We start from the raw sequence: 21,105 nt of genomic DNA, 5'->3' as shown, positions 1-21,105 counted from the left end.
TAAGTGTTCTGGGCACATTTAAGGTAGGTGAAGCTAAGTTGTGATGTTCAGTGGGTTAGGTGTATTAAATGCAGTTTTGAGTTGTGATATTTTCAACTCACAATGGGTCTACCAGGATTTAACCCTATTATAAGTTGACAATGATCTATACTTGAAAGTTGCTGAGCGTAGATCTTAAGCATTCACACCGTTAAAAAAAAACGTATTAACTGTGTGAAGTGATGGAAGTGTTAATTATCTCAATCTTGGCAATCATTCTATGATGTGTGTACATATGTCAAATCATCATGTTGTACGCTTTAAATATGTACAACTGTATTTTTCAGTTATTCCTCAATAAAGTTGGAAAAAAGATTACTAGAAAAAGACATACATTTGGAAATTAAAAATGTGTAGATCAAGAAGAAATAAAGGTGAAAATTAAATTTTTAAAAAAGTAAGAAGTAAAAAAAAAAGTAAGAAGTAGCAGTATATCATAATGGTTGAAAGCACAGTCTCTTGAGTTAGGCTGATAGTTTAAATTCTGAATACTCTTCCTATTAGTTATATAATTTTTAACAAGTTTTTCAACTTCTCCAAGCCTCAGTTTTCTTGTGTAAAAGTGTAGTAGTAATAACAGGTCATATATCAAAGGATTGCCGTGAGTATTCTAAATTAATTTAAGTGAAGTACTTAGAATAGTGTCTGGTGCGTAATAGCTGCTCAATAAAATTTAGCCATTATTATTATTCCATTAGCATTAATTCATAAAAGTATAATTTTTTAGCCTAATGGTAAACATTTTGAGGTTTTGATATATAAACCACCAAATGTAAGCTTGGTATTAATATTCACAAATCAATATACATACTGTCATTGAAAACAGTGATATTTCCATGGGTGTAAATATGTGTATTGTTTTAAATATAAGAGGCTAAATGTAACTATTTTTATTTTTATTTATTTTTTAATTTTTATTATTTATTTATTTATTTAAAGGATTTTATTTATCCATTTGACTGAGAAAGAGAGCACAAGCAGGGGGAACAGCAGGCAGAGGGAGAGGGACAGTAGGTTCACCCCTGGAGCAGAAAGCCCATGTAGGCCTTGATCCCAGGACCCTGGGATCATGACCTAAGCTGGAGGCAGACCCCCAACCAACTGAACCACTCTAGTGCACCTAAACATAACTATTTTTAAAAATCACATATTTTTGATTTGCAAATAATTCCAGGAGCCATCTGGTTCCCTCTTGTGTCAACAAGGATAGATTAGTTTATGCTGTGGCAACAAACACCCCATAATCTTGTAATTTAAACCAACAAAGGTTATTTCTCACTCATGCTTCATGTCCAATGTTAGTGTAGTGATGGCACAAAGGAAGGTGTCTACTCCTTATAAATTGTGGATCTGGCTAACGGCAGTTCCATCTTGGTAGATGCTTCCATGACCTATGAGGCAGGAAAGAGAGAAGGTGACAATACGTACACTGGCTCCTGTGACACACATTAGTTTTGCTTATATTGCATTTCTCAAATAAGGCCCGTAGCCACACCCACCTCCAGCAGGGATAAGGAACTACAATCCTGTCATGTGCTCAGAAGCAGAGAAGTATCAAGTGATTTGTGAACTGACTTAAGACGACCAGAGATTTACTTGTTTTTTGGTTTATTTTTGTTTTTAAATTTAAATGTTATGTCTTTTTTGAAATAGGTAATATATTCATGTGGCTCAAAATTCATAATTTATTCAAAAGCTATAAATATTACAGAGTGAAAAGTCTATGTCTTTCTATATTTCTCCTTCCCTGAAGCCAACCAATATTAATAACTTCCTTGTGTTTCTTCCAGAAATATACTATACACATACTTTATTAGCAAATATATGCATGCATGTGCAGGTGTGCATGTGTCTTTTCACACAGATCCATTATCTAACCCTTATGGATCTGCTCTGGGCCCTAGGAGTTGACCTCTATGAATATATCAGCCATCTTCCCTAGCCCTCTGACTTACGGTTTGGCCAATGTGAGGCACCAATAGGAGACTGAAAAACAGGAGAGTGGAAAGTCTGGCCTAGTCCCCCCATCCCCAATTTCCTGTTTTCAAACTACAATTGTGGTGGTGAATGAGTCCCTCTATAATGATAGCTCTTGCTGGAAGCCCTCTGGGTCCCTATCTCTCACAGTGCTCTGGTAAAACTATTCCCTTCTTTTGCCCCATAAAAATAGGGATGGTAATGGTAGCTTTCTGCTACCTCTAGTCCTTGGGAGCCTCAGAATCTCTCTCTTTTTTATAAAACAGTTTTATTGAGATATAATTTACATACCATGCACTTCACCCACTTGAAGTGTAAAATTCAGCATCTTTTGGTACATTCACAGATTTCTCAGCATCTCTTTGTGTTTTCTTAGCCTTGATCATACCTTTTAAGAAGTCCTCAGAGTTTCATCCAAATGTGTTTCTGCTTCCTGGTGGGACAGTCTAATTGTATCCATTTATATGCACAACTGGTATGGTGCCATCTCATAATAAACAAGAGCCAGTTGTTACATTTTTCAGGAATTTTGGGAGCAGATTACCAAATACAATCAATATTAAAAAATAAGTAAACTTCCAATTAAGTTATTGGTAGCAATAAAAAGGTAACAAATACTAAAAATCACTTCCTAGTTATTAACAAAAAAGGTAACAAATACTAAAAATCACTTCCTAGTTATTTTATTATATTACACTGTTATATGTGTGTTATGAGATTATTTGCACCTACTGTATCTATATGGAAGAAATACTATATAATGTTGTTCCTGTAGGTATGTTCATCCTTTCCCACTGTGTATTCAGGAGGTCACATTGCTAGCCTGAAGTTGGCCATTGGGGGAGTACTCCCCCCAGATAGAAATCAGCTGATGATACAAATCAGGACTTAATTTTTTGTTTCATTGATTGTCTGGAATTAAGAAAATGATGGTAAAATGTTACAAATTAAACCTAAAAATTTGTCCTTGTGAATGTAACAAATAATTGAAGAAATATTCTTTCTGTATTTAAAATTATTATCCGATTTGGCAAAGAAGTCACTCACTTCATTGATAAACCAGTAAAGTTCCAGAATACATCTTCATTATTTGACTTTCATCTACTTGTCAATCAACATTCACAGAACCACACGTAGGGAACTGGTGGTTGAAAATCAACCAGCACACCATAATACATACACATGCATATCCTCACACATACATTAACACATGTGGTTTAGATACTATTCCATACTGATGGGGCTTTCTCAAATTTTTTAAAGTTTGTGTTGTATGTACCTTATTGATGGATAGACTACAATCTTTTGCTGTTACAAAACAATGCTGCTGTGAATCACCTATGAATCATCTGTAAATGCATTTGAAATTTCAACAGATATTGCCAAATTGCTCTCTGTGAAGTTTTACCAGTTGATACTTCTACCAGCAATAATGAGAATTTCTGTTTTCCTATACCCTCAGCATATATAGTATATGTTTTGTATTTTGTCATTTCATCATTGTTACTGATTGTTAGTAATTCATCTAAGATTTTTAAAAATTCAACTTTAGCTAAAAATGCACTAATTTTTGCATTTAATAATTATTAAATTCCATTTTAAATGCTAGCTTCAAAGTGATTTGTTCAAGAGAAGGTAACATTTATTCTTGGAGATACAATGTAGGAAGCCATCTTTTTCAGAAACAAACTGATCATGCCAGGAACATAAAAACTGGTGATTAAAAAGAAATATTTGCAGGTAGCCTATCTTGGAAGTTGAAGGGCACAGCACTGTTTTCAAGAATTCTGCTGAAAATGGAATAGATTCAATAAACATTAATATTTTGCCTCTTCTACTTCAATGGCCGAAATGGATAATTTTTCCAGTAGACCCTTTAGATCATTTTTCTTTTTAAAAATTTTTTTAAAGGTTTTATTTATTTATTCATGAGAAACACACACACACACACACACACACACACACACACACAGAGGCAGAGACACAGGCAGAGGGAGAAGCAGGCTCCATGCAGGGAGCCTGACATGGGACTCGATCCTGGGTCTCCAGGATCACACCCCGGGCTGAAGGCGGCAGTAAACCACTGGGCCACCGGGGCTTCCCTAGATCATTTTTCCAGTAGACAAAAGTGAAAGAGAAGTGTCAGTTTACAAAAGGAATGTCCATATAAATAAAGTGATTGGTTGGCAGTGCTTGACAATCCTATACTAACGTCCCCTGGGCTCCATGCTACAGCTCCTCTGGGAAGTGGAGGACAGATCCAGGCAAAGGCAGAATTGTTTCCACTAATGTGCACTTAGACCCACTATAAAGAACCTGAGGGATCTGAGCATGGCCTCCACTTATTTGCACATACTTATAAGCTGAGGTTTGAGCAGGAAACTCTGCATTTATATAATTTAACTCTCCCAGCATCTCTACCTTGCCCACTCTCTTTTTTACTTCAAAAAGAATGTAAAGTCTTCTGTACATAGAAGTGATGGAGGCTCAGTTCTTTAGACTATGCATAAAGATTCAGACCTAACTGGCCACCTTTCCTTATCCATAGTGTTTATGGGTTGTCACCATTCCCTGTGTAAGCAGGTGCAAGCAATTGCCATCAAAAGTATCTGTATGGCTCCTTGAGTTCACTGCAGTCAGACTCAGTCTCTGACCCCCAATCACTGCTCAGTGGCCCTGCAACAGAAGGAAGTTACCAGACTTTTTAACCTTCAGTTTCCTCATCTATAAAATAGAGATGGTAATAGTTTCAACCTCAGAGAGCTATTTTGAGGAAATGAGATAATCTACATGAGATATAGAGGCGGTGCATGACATGTACATGCTATTGCTCAATATATATTATTCATTTTTATGGAGACACATATTCTAAATTGTACATACCCCTCTTTTTTAAAGATTTTGTTTGTTTATTCATGAGAGACACAGAGACATAGACAGAGGGAGAAGCAGGCTCCCATTGGGACCCCAATGTGGGACTTGATCCCAGGACCCTGGGGTCATGACCTGAGCCGAAGGCAAACGCTAAACCATTGAGCCCCCCAGGGGTCCCTGTATGTGCACTTAAACAGTGCAAATTCATTTGCTCATGAGAGATTTTGCTATTGCTCTTATGATATACTGAGCTGAAGAACTCTACTCGATATTCCTATACAGAGATCATTGTTGAAGTAGATCTTGACTGAATAGAGCAGGTGAAAGAAAAATGGTTCTCTTCACAATCACTGTAATGAGTTTTATTTCTGTCTGAGTTGGCTATGTGATATATTTGAGTTGATCCAGGCTTAGTTTTAAGTAACCGTTTATTTTGCAAAACAAAATTAGAGCTTATGTGCATCTGTTATAACACACATCCAGGCCCTATTTAATCTCCTTGGAGGAAGAAATGTACTAAATGATACCCTGGTGTCTTAAAAGAGTTTACTCAATTGAGTAGGCCCTTTATTCACCAAGGGTAGATTAGGCATTCTTGTTCTTTCTGGTGATAATACATTGGAATCTAGCTGACCTGGAAGTTGATCGTGTATAAAAAAACAAAACAAAACACGGAATGCCTTTCTTTTGCACACAGTTTAATTATGCAGAAAGAATGAAAGAGAATTTTGCCATGAAAGCCTAAATATGGCCTAAAATACATTTAATTCATGGCAGAGATATTATCTCTCTCTCTCTCTTTCTGTGTCTCTTTCTCTCATTTAAAGTAGCAGAGTAACTAGACCTGATTAGAAGTCTGATCTTTGAAAAACAGGTTCAGTTGAAATTGAGAACTGTTTATTGAGGATGTAATTATCTGCAAGGCACTGAGCTGGTGGTATGAATACTAAGACACAGAAGGTGATATCACTGTTCTCCAGAAGTCACCATGTAAAGGAATAGACAAATAAATGAGGAACAGACAGTATAAGTGGTAAATGCTACACTAGCAGTATGCAAAAACTGTCATGGGGACTGTGAAGAAGCCACTAATTCTACCAGGATGGCAGGGAGGAAAGAGTTAAGAAAAACTTCATGGAAGGGACATTTGAACTGTATCTCAGAGGGTCTGCAAGATTTTTTGGAGTTGGAGTAGAGAGATAAAGAAATAGCCTGAGCAACAGCAGAGAAGGTCCGTGGGGGGAGACAAAGTTCAGAAGATTTCTAAGACCAGGTTATGAACAGGTTGGCAGTCTTCCTAGGGTGTGTGGGCTTTATCCTGAAGGCAATGGTAAAAATTAAAGATTCTTAGTTGGGACAGTGACCTGAATGGTTTGGTTTGGGGAAGGTCATTGAAGAAGTGGTCCTTGAGAATGGGGAAGCAGGGAGATAAACATGCCAGGGCTGCTTGTGGGCAAAGAAGAGGCAAGAATGATCACTCAGGAGAACATCTCAGGGGAGACACAGAAGAGAGACAAGTGAAGTTGGCTCCTAAGAAGTGATCTTTAGAATGAAAACCCCAAGGTAAGCCTAAGGAAGCGAGAAAGAGTAAGGCAAGGAAGAGGAGTTGATCAGCAGTGTCCTTCGTTGCACACAGTTCCAGTGGGAAGGAAACAAAAAAGAAATCTGGTGGATTGGGCAACTACCCTATTTTTAGTGGCCCTTTTGAGACCAGTTTCAATAGAATGAACGGAGGGGAAACCAGATACTGTGTCAGATATGGAAAAATATTTATAACATACAGGAAACTTACAGATAGGCAGGAGCTGATGCTGCCTCCCTCAAGGAGGGTAGTATTTAAGAGCAACTGATGGAAATCATGAGAAATAGGAGCCAAAAACGTCTAATGCCAAAAACCAGACAGATGAAAAACATTTGCAGAATGATGTCATCCTGCCTCCTCGGATGATATCACTTTGTTCCTCAGCTGTCTCACCCAGACTGTGTGAGTCAACATCTATATTTGGGCATAAGGAGAACTACCTTTTGTGCTATGTGCCAATTCAGAAGTCTGTTTGTGCTAGTCTAGTTTAGCTCTGCCAAATTATTTTAGGCTTATGACCTCACCAGCAGCCCATGGTAGTTAGTCTGTTTAATATCTTACAGCTTGAGTTCTAGCACATTCACTTTTGTGCAATGTGATCTCAATTGGTATTTTTCCTCTTTGCATTTGGAAGATGCTAGGTTATATTTACAAATCCATTCATAGCTGATAAACAAAAAGGTAAAAGTGGAAATATCAGAAGCAACCATAAATAGATCTGAGAGATTAAATGGATTACTGAGCATGACTAGAATAATAGTAAGAGCTTCAATTAATTAAGTGCCAGACAATTTTCATAGATTGTCTCTAATTCTCACTGTAGCCCCAAAATGTAGCTGTGAAAAAAAGAAAAAACTTAAGCTGTAAAAAAAACTTAACTGCCTAGGTTCACTCATTCACTCAGGTAGCAAACGAAAGAGTAGAGATTCAAAGCCATACCTGACCTCATGCTCCTGGACTCTTGCCACACTATGCTCTCTTCAAAATATCATGGTATTGGGGATTCCTGGGTGGCTCAGTGGTTTAGTGCCTGCTTTAGGCCCAGGGCGTGATCCTGGAGTCCCAGGATCGAGTTCCATATCGGGCTCCCTGCGTGGAGCCTGCTTCTCCCTCTGCCCGTGTCTCTGCCTCTCTCTCTCTCTCTCAGTGTCTCTCATGAATAAATGAAAAAAATCTTTTTTAAAAAACCCCAAAATATCATGGTGTCTGTAACTATTAAAAAAAACTGGATCAAGTCCTATCAGGTGTGTTCATGAGTGATGGCCTAGACATTCATTTCTGGAAGCTTTTACAATATAGATGCAAATTACTCATCTAGCTTTTATTTGGAGATAATATTGCAAATGATTATGTTGACTAAACTTAATAGTGAGTGGCTATCTTCAATGGGAGATCAGAGAAGGCAAAAACACTATGTTTGCAGGGAAATTCAAAATTAAAGGAAAGCTGGAGATGGGTTCTTATAAGATCTTGAAGAGGCATAACTTTTCTAAACAATAGTGATTCTTTCCTTGACAAAATTATAATAAGATCACTTTTCAGAATTTTATATTTTTTATATGAAACTCATTTCTACAACCAGCAAGCAAATGTGCCATCCTTATTTAGGAAAGAAAAGGAAACTAACATTTAATTAGTGTCTATCCCACTGCCTGGTACATGGTAGTTGCTCAGTAGATGTGAAAATGAATGAATGTCTGCGTTGTCCAACACACTGTACTATGTGTTTCTATGCAGTGGTATAAGGTTTTCAATAGGAGTTAAGGAGGAGGACATTGAAGCATTGATCTGGGGTTTTTCAGGTTGGAATATTGAGTAATCAAGCATATTATATGTGATACTATTATGGAGCTATTTCCAGATGAAGCATACCAATCAAAGAAATTATTTTGGGGAGGTCGTAGGGACATTAATGTCTTGTAGGTCTGTTGTGTCTAATGATTCAATGGAACAGTGAAGGGGAAGCTCTGGGAGGGGAGCAAGAGGAATGCTGCTTCTGAATGCCAATACCTAGCACAGAGCCTGACATGTGGGAGGCAGTCAACAAATATTTGTTGCGCTATCAATCACTTTATAATCAATGCAAGTCATGCATCCTCAACTCAGCATTATGGGGTCACAGTTCCTTTATATCCAAATGACACTCTTCAAACTCTCATTCTCCTTAATGCCAATGAAATTCTCAAGAGCAGAGGCCAGTCTCCTTTTGCTCAGCATTTTATCACTAATACTAACAAGATACTTGGCATATAGCAGGTGTTGGGTGAATGTTGTTGGATGAGGGAATGAAGGCTGCATCATTAAAGAATCTGTCTCCAAGTATTTCTGGGGACACCCAGCTGGTCCTGGTTTCCATTGTCATCTCAGATGGAGGCTGCTGATCAATCTTGGCTATGTAGCAATTGCTTCTCTGGGTTGTTGTGATCTCTTCACACACTTTTTAAAACCAGGGACCCAACTGCTCTCTGTGTTTCCTGAAGCACTTCCTAGGAGGCTTAACAAATTTAACTTAACTCTTAAGGATAGCATAAGGGATTGATAACATTGGAAGCAAACTAAAAATTGTATGGCAAATAATAGTGCTCCTCGACTCCACAAACTATGCCTCTCAAGAGGTCCCCACACTTTGCCTTCCTCTTGAGCCCCATCATGTTGCTGAGGTGTATTTCCTCCCATTCATGAGAGTTCTAGTTGACTCTGTCTATTGTGGATTGAATAATGTCCCCCTCCAATTCATATTTACCCAGAACCTGTGAGAATGTGACGTTATCTGGAATGGCGTTTTGCAGATATAATCAAGTTACGATGAGGTCATGCTGGATTAGGGTAGGTCCTAAATCCAAACACTAGTGTCTTTATATAAAGAGAGAAATTTGGACGCAGAGATACAGAGGAGACACAGAAAAGAAAGCCATGTGAAGAGATTAAAGTTATACTGTCACAAACCAAAGAACACCGAGAATTGCTGCCAAACCACCAGAAGCTATGAAGAGGCAAAGAAATATGCTTTCCTAGGGTCTTCAGAAGGAACTCGGCCCTACTAACAACTTGATTTTGGACTTTAGGCCTCCAGAACTGTGACAGAATATGTTTCTGTTGTCTCAAGCCACCCAGTTTGTAGTAATTATTATGGCAGCCTTAGGCAACTAACACACGGTGCCTGCTTCCTGAAATCCAGGGCTCTGACATCTCTGCTGACTCCAACCAGAAAAAATGGGAAAAAAAGAAAAAAAATTCACATCAAAAGAATCCCCCTAAGATTATTTCCTTTTCCTACTGCCACTGAAGAAGGCTTTTAGCATATTATATAACTGACAAGGCTTACCTTTGTAGGCTCACCTTGTGGGCTTCTCTTGGCATCAAATCTGAAGTAGCTCCCCAGCCACTCTCTAGCGGGTAACTGGGTCAAATATTCTTCATTGCAATACCTGAAATTATCTTGTTCAATCACTTTTGATTGACTGAATCACCCCCTACCTCTAAAATTTAAGGTCCATGAGAGCAGACTCTCTGGTTCACAGCTAAATCTAAAGTTCCCAGAACAATGCCTAAAACATAGTAAATATTCAGAAAAAGTACTGACTTACTGAATGAATAACATTGCCAAATACATAAAGTGGAGATGTTCACTCAAGAGAGAGACTCTGCATCTCTCCTAGAAGGAGGAAATAATCAGAGTGGGGAATGAATAGGTTAATAGGCTATAAAAGGAAGACTAGAAAAGATTGCTTACTACAGACATGGACAGAGCTGATTATAAAGAATCTCCTTACTCCTGAAAGTGAAGAGTAGACTGACAGACATCGAATCTTGTCTTGGCCTTAAGACAAAAGGATATTTAGTTCAAAGCTTATTGTTCTCTAAAAGAGCAGACATGGGAAAGTTGTCAAATCATGTGCTAAATATATGAAGATAATTAAAATCAAATTAAAATGAATTAACTTTCAGATCTGATGAATTTACTAACTTTTGTCCACGATTTTTTCTTCTTTTTTTTTGCAGGTCAGAATTTTTAAAAAAGATTTTATTTATTTATTTGAGAGAGACTGAGAATGAAAGAGAGAAAGAGAGCGTGAGTGTGAGTGCAAGCAAGAGTTGGGGAGGGAGGGGCAGAAGGAGACAGAGAAACAGACTTCTTGCTGAACGGAGAGCTGGATGCAGGGCTGGATGTGGGCCTAGATGTGGGGCTCTATCCCAGGATGCTGGGATTATGACCTGAGCCAAAGGCAACTGCTTAACCGACTGAGCCACCGAGGTGCCCTTGCAGGTCAGAATTTTATTTTACTTTTATTTATTTTTTTTTTAGGTTAGAATTTTAAAAGCAATTCTGAATAAAGGGAAGTTTTTATCCTACTTTGTCTTACAGCATGTTAGAGTTCTGTATGCTGGAATGCTTCAAAAAGAGAGAAGTAGGATGGTTGGCACTCCTAGTTGATATGGCTGGGTGCATTAAGCGGATGCTTCTCATAAAGTCCATTTGCCCAGAAAATAACAACCAATCTCCACCTGTCCTGAATAAGATGCATTGGTCAGAGGTACATAATCTCTCACATGCCTTTATATTTCTCTCTAATAAATTCCTGCTTATTGCACCATAAGGCATGCTGATATGTTTTTGGACAAGTCATTGAAAAAGTATATCTTCTAATGAAAAACGATTATAGTATTGCTGAAGAGCAGGAAACAACATATGTCAAATATGTGTATTTTTCTATAGCACTTAATAATGTTGAGAATCATTTTAATAGCCCAGGCATATTATCAAAAATTGAACAACAGGAAAGCAAAGTATAAGAAGTTAAGTGAAAGAAAGCAATATGATTGACAAAAGAGGAAAAGTCACAAAGACTCTGGTCTTAGTTAATATAACCACGCTGTTTGTTATCTAATGCCAAATAACAAACCATCCTAAAACTTTGTGGCTTATAGCAATTGCTCTTATTTATTTGTTTATGACTTTGTCATTTGGTCAGAACTTGGTGGGCACAGCTCATCTCTGTCATCTGGGTGGGTCAGCTGCTGTTGGAGGATAGAAGACCCACTTTAAAGTTAGTTCATTCCCATGGCTGGCAAGATGGTATTGAATGTCAGTGGTAGCCAGATGGTGTGTGTGTGTGCGTGTGTGTATGTGTGTGTGTTAGAGTGGAGGGGCACAAAGTTAGATTGTTGAATTAGAGCACTGGGTAGTTAGTGGAGAATGGATTTGTTTTGTTTGTTTGTTTTAAAGATTTATTTATTTATTTATTTATTTATTTATTTATTTATTTTTGTATATTTTTAAAATTGGAGTTCAATTTGTCAACATATAGTATAACACCCTGTGCTCATCCCGTCAAGTGCCCTCCTCAGTGCCCATCACCTAGTCACCCCATCCCCCTACCCACCTCCCCTTCCACTACCCGTTGTTCATTTCCCAGAGTTAGGAGTCATTCAGTGCAATCCCTATCAAAATACTATGGACTTTCTTCAGAAAGTTGGAACAAATAATCTTGAGATTTGTATGGAATCAGAAAAGACCCCAAATAGCCAGGAGAATATTGAAAAAGAAAACCAGAGCCAGGGACATCACAATGCCGGATTTCAAGTTGTACTACAAAGCTGTGATTTTCAAGACAGTGTGGTACTGGCACAAAAACAGACACATAGATCAATGGAACATAATAGAGAACCCAGAAATGAGCCCTCAACTCTATGGTCAACTAATATTTGACAAAGCAGGAAAGATTATCCACTGGAAAAAGTACAGTCTTTTCAATAAATGGTGCTGGGAAAATTGGACAGCCACATGCAGAAGTATGAAACTAGACCACTGTCTTACATCATACACAAAGATAAACTCAAAATGGATGAAATATCTAAATGTGAGACAATAATCCATCAAAATCCTAGAGGAGAACACAGGCAACACCCTTTTTGAAATTGGACCCAGCAACTTCTTGTAAGATACATCTATGAAGGCAAGGGAAACAAAAGCAAAAATGAACTATTGGGACTTAATCAAGATAAAAAAACTTCTGCACAGCAAAAGAAACAGTCAACAAAACTAAAAGACAACCTACAGAATGGGAGAAGATATTTGCAAATGACGTATCAGATAGAGGGCTAGTATCCAAGATCTATAAAGAACTTATTAAACTCAACTGCAAAGAAACAAACAATCCAATCATGAAATGGGCAAAAGAGATGAATAGAAATTTCACCAAAGAAGACATCGACATGGCCAACAAGCACATGAGAAAATGCTCCACATCACTTGCCATTAGGGAAATACAAATCAAGATTTATTTATTTGAGAGAGTGAGAGTAGGGCTGGGGAGAGTGGGAAGGGGTAGAGGGAGAGAGAACCCCAGGTGGACTCCGTGCTGAGTACAGGGCCGATCTCATGACCCTGAGATTATGACCCAAGCTGAAACCAAGAGTTGGACACCCAACTGACTGAGCCACCCAGGCCCCCCTAGATAATGGATTTGAAGAGAACAATACTGGAATCGGGAAGGAAAGCTGGGGCCTGGTGGGGGGGCCCAGATAAGAGATAGTGAGAAACTGAACCTGGACAAAGGATCATTGCTTGGAGAGGAAAGGACAGATTAAAGAGATATTTAGGATATATATGGTTATGATATGCAGAGTGTTATGTGCAATGCACAAAAGGAAAGGATACTAGATTATAAATTAAATTATCTTCCCCCTCTAGCCTTCTTCCTGCATCAGACCTAGGACTTCCATGCATAGGGGACAAAGCAGAAATAGGCCATGACAGCCAGAACACTGAGGTTAATATGCACAACAACAAAAAATGAGAAGGAGAGAGAGAAGGGGAGGATGAGTTTCCAAGGAGAAGTGGTATCAGGGAAATGTGGGGGACTTTAGAGAGAGCACAATGAGTGGTTAGAGCGGACAGCAGCTGTCAGGCATCAGGCACCATCTGTTATGTGAGTCCGTGAAGATAGACTAGGCAAATAAGAGGTTTGGCTAGATATGGATTCCCCTGAATTGGTGTTCTTTGAAAGAACCCTAAAAGGAGTTGAGTTGTTTTTTATTTTGTCTTGTCAGAGTAATGTTTCTTGGACCACGATTGTGTTTGAATTCAACTGTGGGTGGCTTGATGTTTTGCAACTTATAACTCACGTGCGGGGGAATCAAGACGTGCGAGGGAATCAAGAAATATTTCCAGTGTTCAGTTTAGAACCTTAAGTAGTGTCCCCAACAGACAATGGAGGAGGAGAAACATGTTGAGGGGGAAGTCTGGGACACGTTAACTTGGAGTGTCTGCGGTGATAGATTGTGATGGATATTTGAACAGATTTGTGAGTCTGAGGCCTTAGATGGAGGTGTAGGTTTGGGAGACACAGCGTTCACATAGCTGCTACAACTGGGAAGGTGTATAAGACCTAGAGGGAGGACACATAAAGCCAAAAGAGAAGAGGGCTAGTGAGAAAATGGGAGAACATCAAGACTTATGGAGCAGGCAGTGGAAGAGCTGCTTAGGAATGTGGCCAAGAAGAAAGAGTTGGAAAGGTTTAAGAAACCTCAGGAAAGGGATCCCTGGGTGGTGCAGTGGTTTAGCGCCTGCCTTTGGCCCAGGGCGTGATCCTGGAGACCCGGAATCGAATCCCACGTCGGGCTCCCGGTGCATGGAGCCTGCTTCTCCCTCTGCCTATGTCTCTGCCTCTCTCTCTCTCTCTCTGTGTGACTATCATAAATAAAAAAAAAAAAATTAAAAAAAGAAAAAGAAACCTCAGGAAAGTATGGTGTCACCAAAGCCAAGGGTTAAGGATTTCAGGAAGCAAGAAATAATCCACAGCATTATCCTCAGCAGAACAATTCACTAAAATAAGGACAAAAAGTCATCACTGGATGTCTCAATAGGTCACTGATTGCTCTGACAAACTGTTTTACTGGAATGGCTGGGATGGAGCAAGGCTGCAACTATGAACTGAATGGGAAGTGCAGAAGTGAGGGTTTCCAGCAGATGTAGACTACTTTCAAAAGTCTGGGTGGGTAGAGGAGGAGACAGATGGTGGAAGAGATTGGGAAGGTATAGGGTCAAAGGAAGGTTTTGGGGGTTTCGACACATTTTTGAGAGAAAAAAGATTGTTTTCTGTTCCATTTTGAGCAAGGAAGCTCAAGCAGCCTTACCTAAGACTGCCTCTTAGACTATTCTGGTGCATTGTTTTGTTTTTCCTATTAAAAATATTTTATGCAAACTATGGGACGCCTGGGTGGCTCAGTGGTTGAGCCTCTGCCTTCAGCCCAGGGCATGATCCTGGAGTCCTGGGATCGAGTCCCACACCAGGCTTCCTGCATGGAGCCTGCTTCTCCCTCTGCCTATATCTCTGCCTCTCTCTCTCTCTCTGTCTCTCATGAATAAGTAAATAAAAATCTTTAAAAAAACATTTTGTGCAAACTAAATAAATGAAAACAAACACACAGAATAGAGTCCTTCATTGACCTATTGGACACGTTAGAAAAAGCAAATATTCTGATTGTGTTCTATTATATTTTATTTTGAGTGATGGATATAGATAGGAATACTAGTTTAGCAAGACTTTATCTGCAGAACTATTTTTTAAAAAGATTTTATTTGTTTATTCATGACAGAGATAGAGAGAGAGAGAGAGAGAGAGAGAGAGAGAGAGAGAGAGGCAGAGACACAGGCAGAGGGAGAAGCAGGCTCCATGCGGGGAGCCCGACATGGGACTCAATCCCGGGTCTCCAGGACTACACCCCAGGCTGAAGGTGGCGCTAAACCACTGGGCCACCAGGGCTGCCCATTTCTGCAGAACTATTGAGTTAAAGGCATATCCTCATGTTTCTAACTGATAATTTGTTTTCCTGATTGTAAAAGTTATAGATGCTCATTGGAAACATACATACACACACACATCAGAAAAGGAATAAGAGGAGAAAAACTGCTTTTTAAGAACTGTTTATAAATGTGAAACTGTACCAGAAAGTCCATGGCAGAAATTCCAGTTGTCTCTTCAAGAAAGTTCAACTACTTTTGGTCTGATATGTGTTTGTAACTATTGGAGTCTTTCTGCTTGTTCCTGAGTCTTTGTTTTTAAAATAATATTCAGAATGGGTATAAGTTTGGTGGGAATGTAAACTGTTATAACCTTTCTGTATTAGAACCTTTATTTATTTATTTTTCAGGGAAACTCTACCCCCAACATGGGGATTGAACTCACGCCCCTGAGATCAAGTCACATGCTCTACTGACTGAGCAAACCAAGCACGCTTGAATCAGAACCTTTAAAATTACTATCTTATAACACAGTGAGTCTAATTCTATGAATTTAGTGAAATAATTATAGGTTTTCACATTTAAGTATAAGACTCTTTATTGGATATCAGAAAAACAACCTAAGTATCCAATAATAAAACCATTAATACATATGGTAAATCCATATGATACAACTAGTAAACTCAGATTTTTCAAGAATATTTAATAGCTTGGGAGAATGTGATATAATAATAATTCAGGCTGTAGTTTTTCAGAATTATCTGAATTGAAAAAAACACGTGTGTGTGTGTGTGTGTATAAATGGTCTGTAAATAAAATACATCTAAAAAGGCAGTAAGATGCAAATAGTTCTATATCCAGTTAATTCTACTGTGGGTAATTTATATTTTCATCTTGTTCATTTTACCACATTACTAAATTTTCTAAGATGACAATGCATTGTTTTTAATAATAAAAAAGTTAATAATAAAGATACATTGTATCTGGCGTTTGGTAAATTCTGTTGACTCTGTGCCAAAACCCAGTACATTCTGACTCGATGTCACTCAAACCCAGGGTATTTGAAGCTCTCTAAAAACCCTCAGAAATCTGAAGTAATATAATGTTGTTCTGTGAATAATGCTTTCCTTGGGAGGAGGTCAAGCAATAATCCCAGTTTTTGTTTTGTTTTGTTGGTTTTTGCTGGGTTTTTTTGTTTATTTGTTTGCTTTGGGCAAGTGGCCTTTACAAGGGATGACTTTAGGAAATTTAGATTATCCCATTTAAAAATGGTAGGATTGAGCACTGGGTGATATGCTATATGTTGGCAAATTGTACTCCAATAAAAAATAAATAAAAAAATAAAAATAAAAATGGTAGGGTACTGAGGTGCCTTGGTGGTGTAGTCAGTTGAGTGACCAACTCTTGGTTTCAGCTCAGATAGTGATCTCAGAGTCATGAGATCCAGCCCAGCATCCAGCTCTGCTCAGTGAGGAGCCTGCTTGAGATTCTTTCTCCGTCTCCCTGCCCCTCCTGCTTGTGTTCTCTGTCTCTCTAAAAGAAATAAATAAATCTTTTAAAGATTTATTTTATTTTATTTATTTATATTTATTTATTCATGATAGAGAGAGAGAGAGACAGGCAGAGACACAGGCAGAGGGAAAAGCAGGCTCCATGCCGGGAGCCCGACGCGGGACTCCATTCCGGACTCCAGGATCGCGCCCTGGGCCAAAGGCAGGTGCCAAACTGCTGAGCCACCCAGGGATCCCCAGAAATAAATAAATCTTAAAAAAAAGGTAGAGTACTGGTATTTCACCTAGCTAAATAGTTTATTAAAACTGAGTTATTATGGCAGATGTTTGCATTTGTCCCAGAGCTGGTGTTAAATCAGGTGCAGTGGTGACGTTATTGTTAATGCTGACATTTTTTCCTTTTCTGGGCAGACTGCTCTTGAGTCTGGATATCTATAAAAATGGCATAACTTTCCTTAGAATCAGAACATCTACCTATGTCTGATTACTTTCCTTAATTCTTTACGTTTGGGTAGAAATTTTTTCCCATGGCTTTATTTTATTTAGAAATCTAGAATTCTGAGGTACATTTATATGTGAGTGGACCTGTAGATGTTTCTTGTTTCCAAGTCACCCCATCTAGGAGGAAATGAGAGACAAACTTTGCTGGAGCATCATTATGTACAATGCACTGTGCTGGGTGCCATTCCTTCATCCTCAAAATGCCTGGGATCCAGTTTCCCCTGGTGGAAATGTGGCAGTACTCACCCTCGAAGAAAGCCTGGTGAGAAGTTGCTTTGATTCCACATGCCTTTTAATAGTGAGGGGTAAGGTCCTGACCTTTGGGAAGCATGGCCTTCTATGAACTATGTTAGAAATTATTGCCATCCTCAGCTTGTGGCCGCTTCTTAGCTTTTTCTCACAGATGATCCTACCCCTGAGGATGTCCAGGGTTTTCACCACCTCACCAATTCTAGATGTCCCTCAGATCCTTGTTCAGTAGTAGTCATGCTTGCCACACTACCCTGCTTGTATTTATTTCCTATTGCTGCTATAACAAATTACCACAAATGAGATGGGGTGCCTGGGTGGTGCAGTTGGTCAAGTGTCCAACTCTTAGTTTCAGCTCAGGTCATGATCTTGGGGTTGTGAGATCAAGCCCCTCCTTGGGCTCCTCAATCAATGTGGAGTCTGCTTGTGACTCTCTCTCTCTTTCTCTCTCTGTTTCTAAAATAAATAAATAAATATTTAAAAAAATAAGAGACAGATTTCTTCTCTTAGTTCTGGAGGTGAGAAGTTCCAAAATTGCCCTTATTGGGCTTAGCCAAGGTGTCTGCAGGGGCTGCTTCCTCCTGAAGGCTGTAGGGGAGAATCTGTTTCCTTGCTTTTTCTAGCTTCTAGCACTGTATTTCTTGGATTTCTTGGCTCATGGGCCCTTTTTTCATTTTCAAAGCCAGCATCATAGCATTGTCAGATCTTAAGCTTGCTCTACTTTCATCTTCACATTACTTTTTCTCTTAGAAGAACCCTTGTGATTGCCTTGGGCCCACTTGGATAATCCAAGACAATCTTCCCATCTCAAGACACCCAACTTAATCACACCTGGAAAAATCTCTCTGGCCATATAATGTAACAGTCACAGGTTCAGAGAATTAGGTCATGGACACTAGAGCAGGGGGGGCATCATCCAGCCTACTCTACCATTTGATGCTGGCCAGCTGCTACTATTATCAGGTGCCCTGAATTCACACCAGTGCTTCTCAAGAGTGCTTTGTAATATGTTAACACATACATGAGGTGGCATTTTAACCTATACAATAGGGCATGAGAGCTGGAAGTAGAACAGTTTAGCAGGATCTAGAATCACATTGTCTGGATTTTAATCCTGGTCTCTGTCCCTGAACCACTTATATGCTATGTGACCTCAGGAAATTTCCTTACCTCTCTCAATCTCAGTTACATCATCTGTAATATGACAACTGTGTGCCAGAGTTATTGTGAAGGGTAAATGAGACAATGTTTGTAAAAGTGATTAGTGTGGTGCCTAACATACAGAAAAATGTTCAAAAATTATTAGTTCTTAAGAGTATTATCAGTCTACCCTCCTTACTTTATAGATAAAAACAAGAGGCTTAGTAATACTAGGTGATTTATCTTTGCCTAACATTCTTGACCTCAGAATCTACAGACAAGGAGAAAACAAGTGAGATGTTAGAGCTATTTGGAACCTGTAGAGAAATTCCCTTCCTCTACCTGCCCAAATGCTGCCACTGTTACTTGCTAGTGCCAGTCTCTACCACATTCCAGAACATTCCACACATTCTGAACCATGGTGCCACCACTTTTACTTCAGTGCTTCCCTCCTGCAGAGTGGCTCCCATTCTTCTGTTCTGCTACTCCAAACTGTATAGGCTCTCAAACCTGTTTTGGAACATTTGCTGCAATTTTGATTGAAGTTCTATAAAATCTCATTCCTGCTGCCTACTAGATTTGGGTGTCTAGTTTTTATTTTTAAATTAACATGTTCAAGACCAAATATGTGAATACCCTTCATCTCACTGACTCCTTCCTGAATGATGCTCATCTCAATGAATGGTGATAACCTTTCCTCCAAGCTGCTCAGAACCAATGCTTTAGTGATTCTTCTGTCTCTCACACCCTGTATCCACTCTGACCACAAGACTTAAAATTTTTAACTTCTCCCTTCAAATCTGACTTCTTCTTGCTACCTCTATTGACACCAGCAGTCCTAAGTGCTGTCCTCTCACATCTGGAGCATCACCATCGAACAAATATCCCTGCCCTCTTTCTTACACTCATCATCCTACGACATAAGTCAGATAATGCCACTTCATGGTTCAACCTTCTTCAATAGGCTTACACTATTCTTAAACAAAATCCAAAGTCTTTGTCATGCCCTGCACAGTTCTGTGTAATCTGCCTACTTTCCTGATCTCGTTTACCACCATTTCTCCTTTACACCTCTTGAGCCACACTGGTCATCTTGCTGCCTTGGGAATCACTCCAAGCATGTTCCCATCTCAGAAACTTTGTATGTGCTGTTTCTTTTGCCTAGAATACCCTTTCCTCCGGATAACTTCATCAGTCGTATCCTCACTCCATTCAGATCTCTGTCAAATATTGTGCCACCGTATGTGAAAAAGCACTTTCATTACTTTCTTTAGAGTACATGTTATTTCATGCCTTTGTTTTTTATACTGTGTTGTTTATTGATTTATTATCTGCCAAACCCACTAGAATAGGATGCTCCAAGTTCACCATTGTGTTTTTAGCACCTAAAACAGCATTTGATTTATAGTTGGCACTTGATGCATGCTTTTTTAAAATTTTGGTTGTTTTTTTTTTTTGAGGAAAACACAATATTTTTGATAACCATCTTTGCATACATTTTTACATAGATAAGGTTATTTTGCATATGCAGTTTTTCATCCTTTTTTTCTTTTGATATATAATTTTTAATAAAATTAAAAAAATGTTTCCTTTGTGTTAGCATTCTATATCCCTTATATGTATTGATTATCTTAATCTTCCCAATAGCTTTATGAGATAGGTGCTATTATTATCTTTCCTTTAGAGATGAGGGATGGCTCTCCTTCCTAACAACTTGATTTGGAAGCTTCTATCATTTCACAGTTACCTTTCTCTATAAGTATGCAGAGCATTGTATAGCAGTTCTTCTTGTGAATAGATCTGGCTGGTCTCAGCCTAAGTGCTTTCCTGGGAGAAAATTATTCAGGGCATTGTATGAACTCTGCTCTTGGCTGCTTCTACACGTGTATGGTTCCCCCAGTAAACTGTATTTTGTGTTGATACTGTATGGTACTAACACCTGGGTGGTTCAGTGATTGAACATCTGCCTTTGGCTCAGGTCGTGATCCTGGGATCCTGGGATCGAGTCCCTCATTAGGCTCACCTGGTGAGACTGCTTCTCCCTCTGCCTATGTCTTTGCCTCTCTCTGTGTCTCTCATGAAAAATACATAAAATCTTAAAAAAAAATACTGTATAATAGTATGAGGTGTGAGTTCCTGCCCCCTCTGAACAGTAGTTAGATATTTGGGTTATTATATTGGGTTACCTTTGTCGTTCAAAAAGAAAGCATAGCAATAAAGCAATAAAGCAAATCAATAAAGTATGCCATAAGGGCAATATTGTATTTATGAGGTTCTTAAAATGTATTTTATCCCACTGATACCTTGCCTATCCTGTCCCATGCCCAAGCCTCTAACTAGCATTCTCCTTCCTGGAAAAGTAGCATGGTAACAGATCCCTGGGCTTGACTCTAAGACTACCAATATCTCTGAGTAAAACTTGCCAGAAGCTCTGCTTTGCTTCCCATTTGGATTCCAGTGAATACTAACTTAACCAGAAAAAGGCA

At 38.9% G+C, this 21,105-nt stretch overlaps 1 long non-coding RNA gene across 9 annotated transcripts in view; it reads left to right on the top strand.

Moving 5' to 3' along the window:
• Window positions 1-21,105, top strand: part of LOC112665551 (uncharacterized) — a 66,383-nt gene that overhangs the window by 4,092 nt on the left and 41,186 nt on the right. For 8 of the 9 annotated variants that reach the window (XR_003140455.3, XR_003140450.3, XR_004809871.2 and 5 more), the window contains exons 2-3: window positions 15,629-15,751; window positions 17,339-17,492. This is a non-coding gene — a long non-coding RNA (uncharacterized LOC112665551). Of the gene's footprint in view, window positions 1-15,628; window positions 15,752-17,320; window positions 17,493-21,105 lie in introns of all 9 variants that reach the window. The other variant, XR_007406425.1, reaches the window with a different exon arrangement.

The sequence above is a fragment of the Canis lupus genome, chromosome 27 (genome assembly GCF_003254725.2).
Source record: "Canis lupus dingo isolate Sandy chromosome 27, ASM325472v2, whole genome shotgun sequence".
Classification (NCBI taxonomy): domain Eukaryota; kingdom Metazoa; phylum Chordata; class Mammalia; order Carnivora; family Canidae; genus Canis; species Canis lupus.
This window is presented reverse-complemented; position numbering and strand designations above follow the sequence as displayed.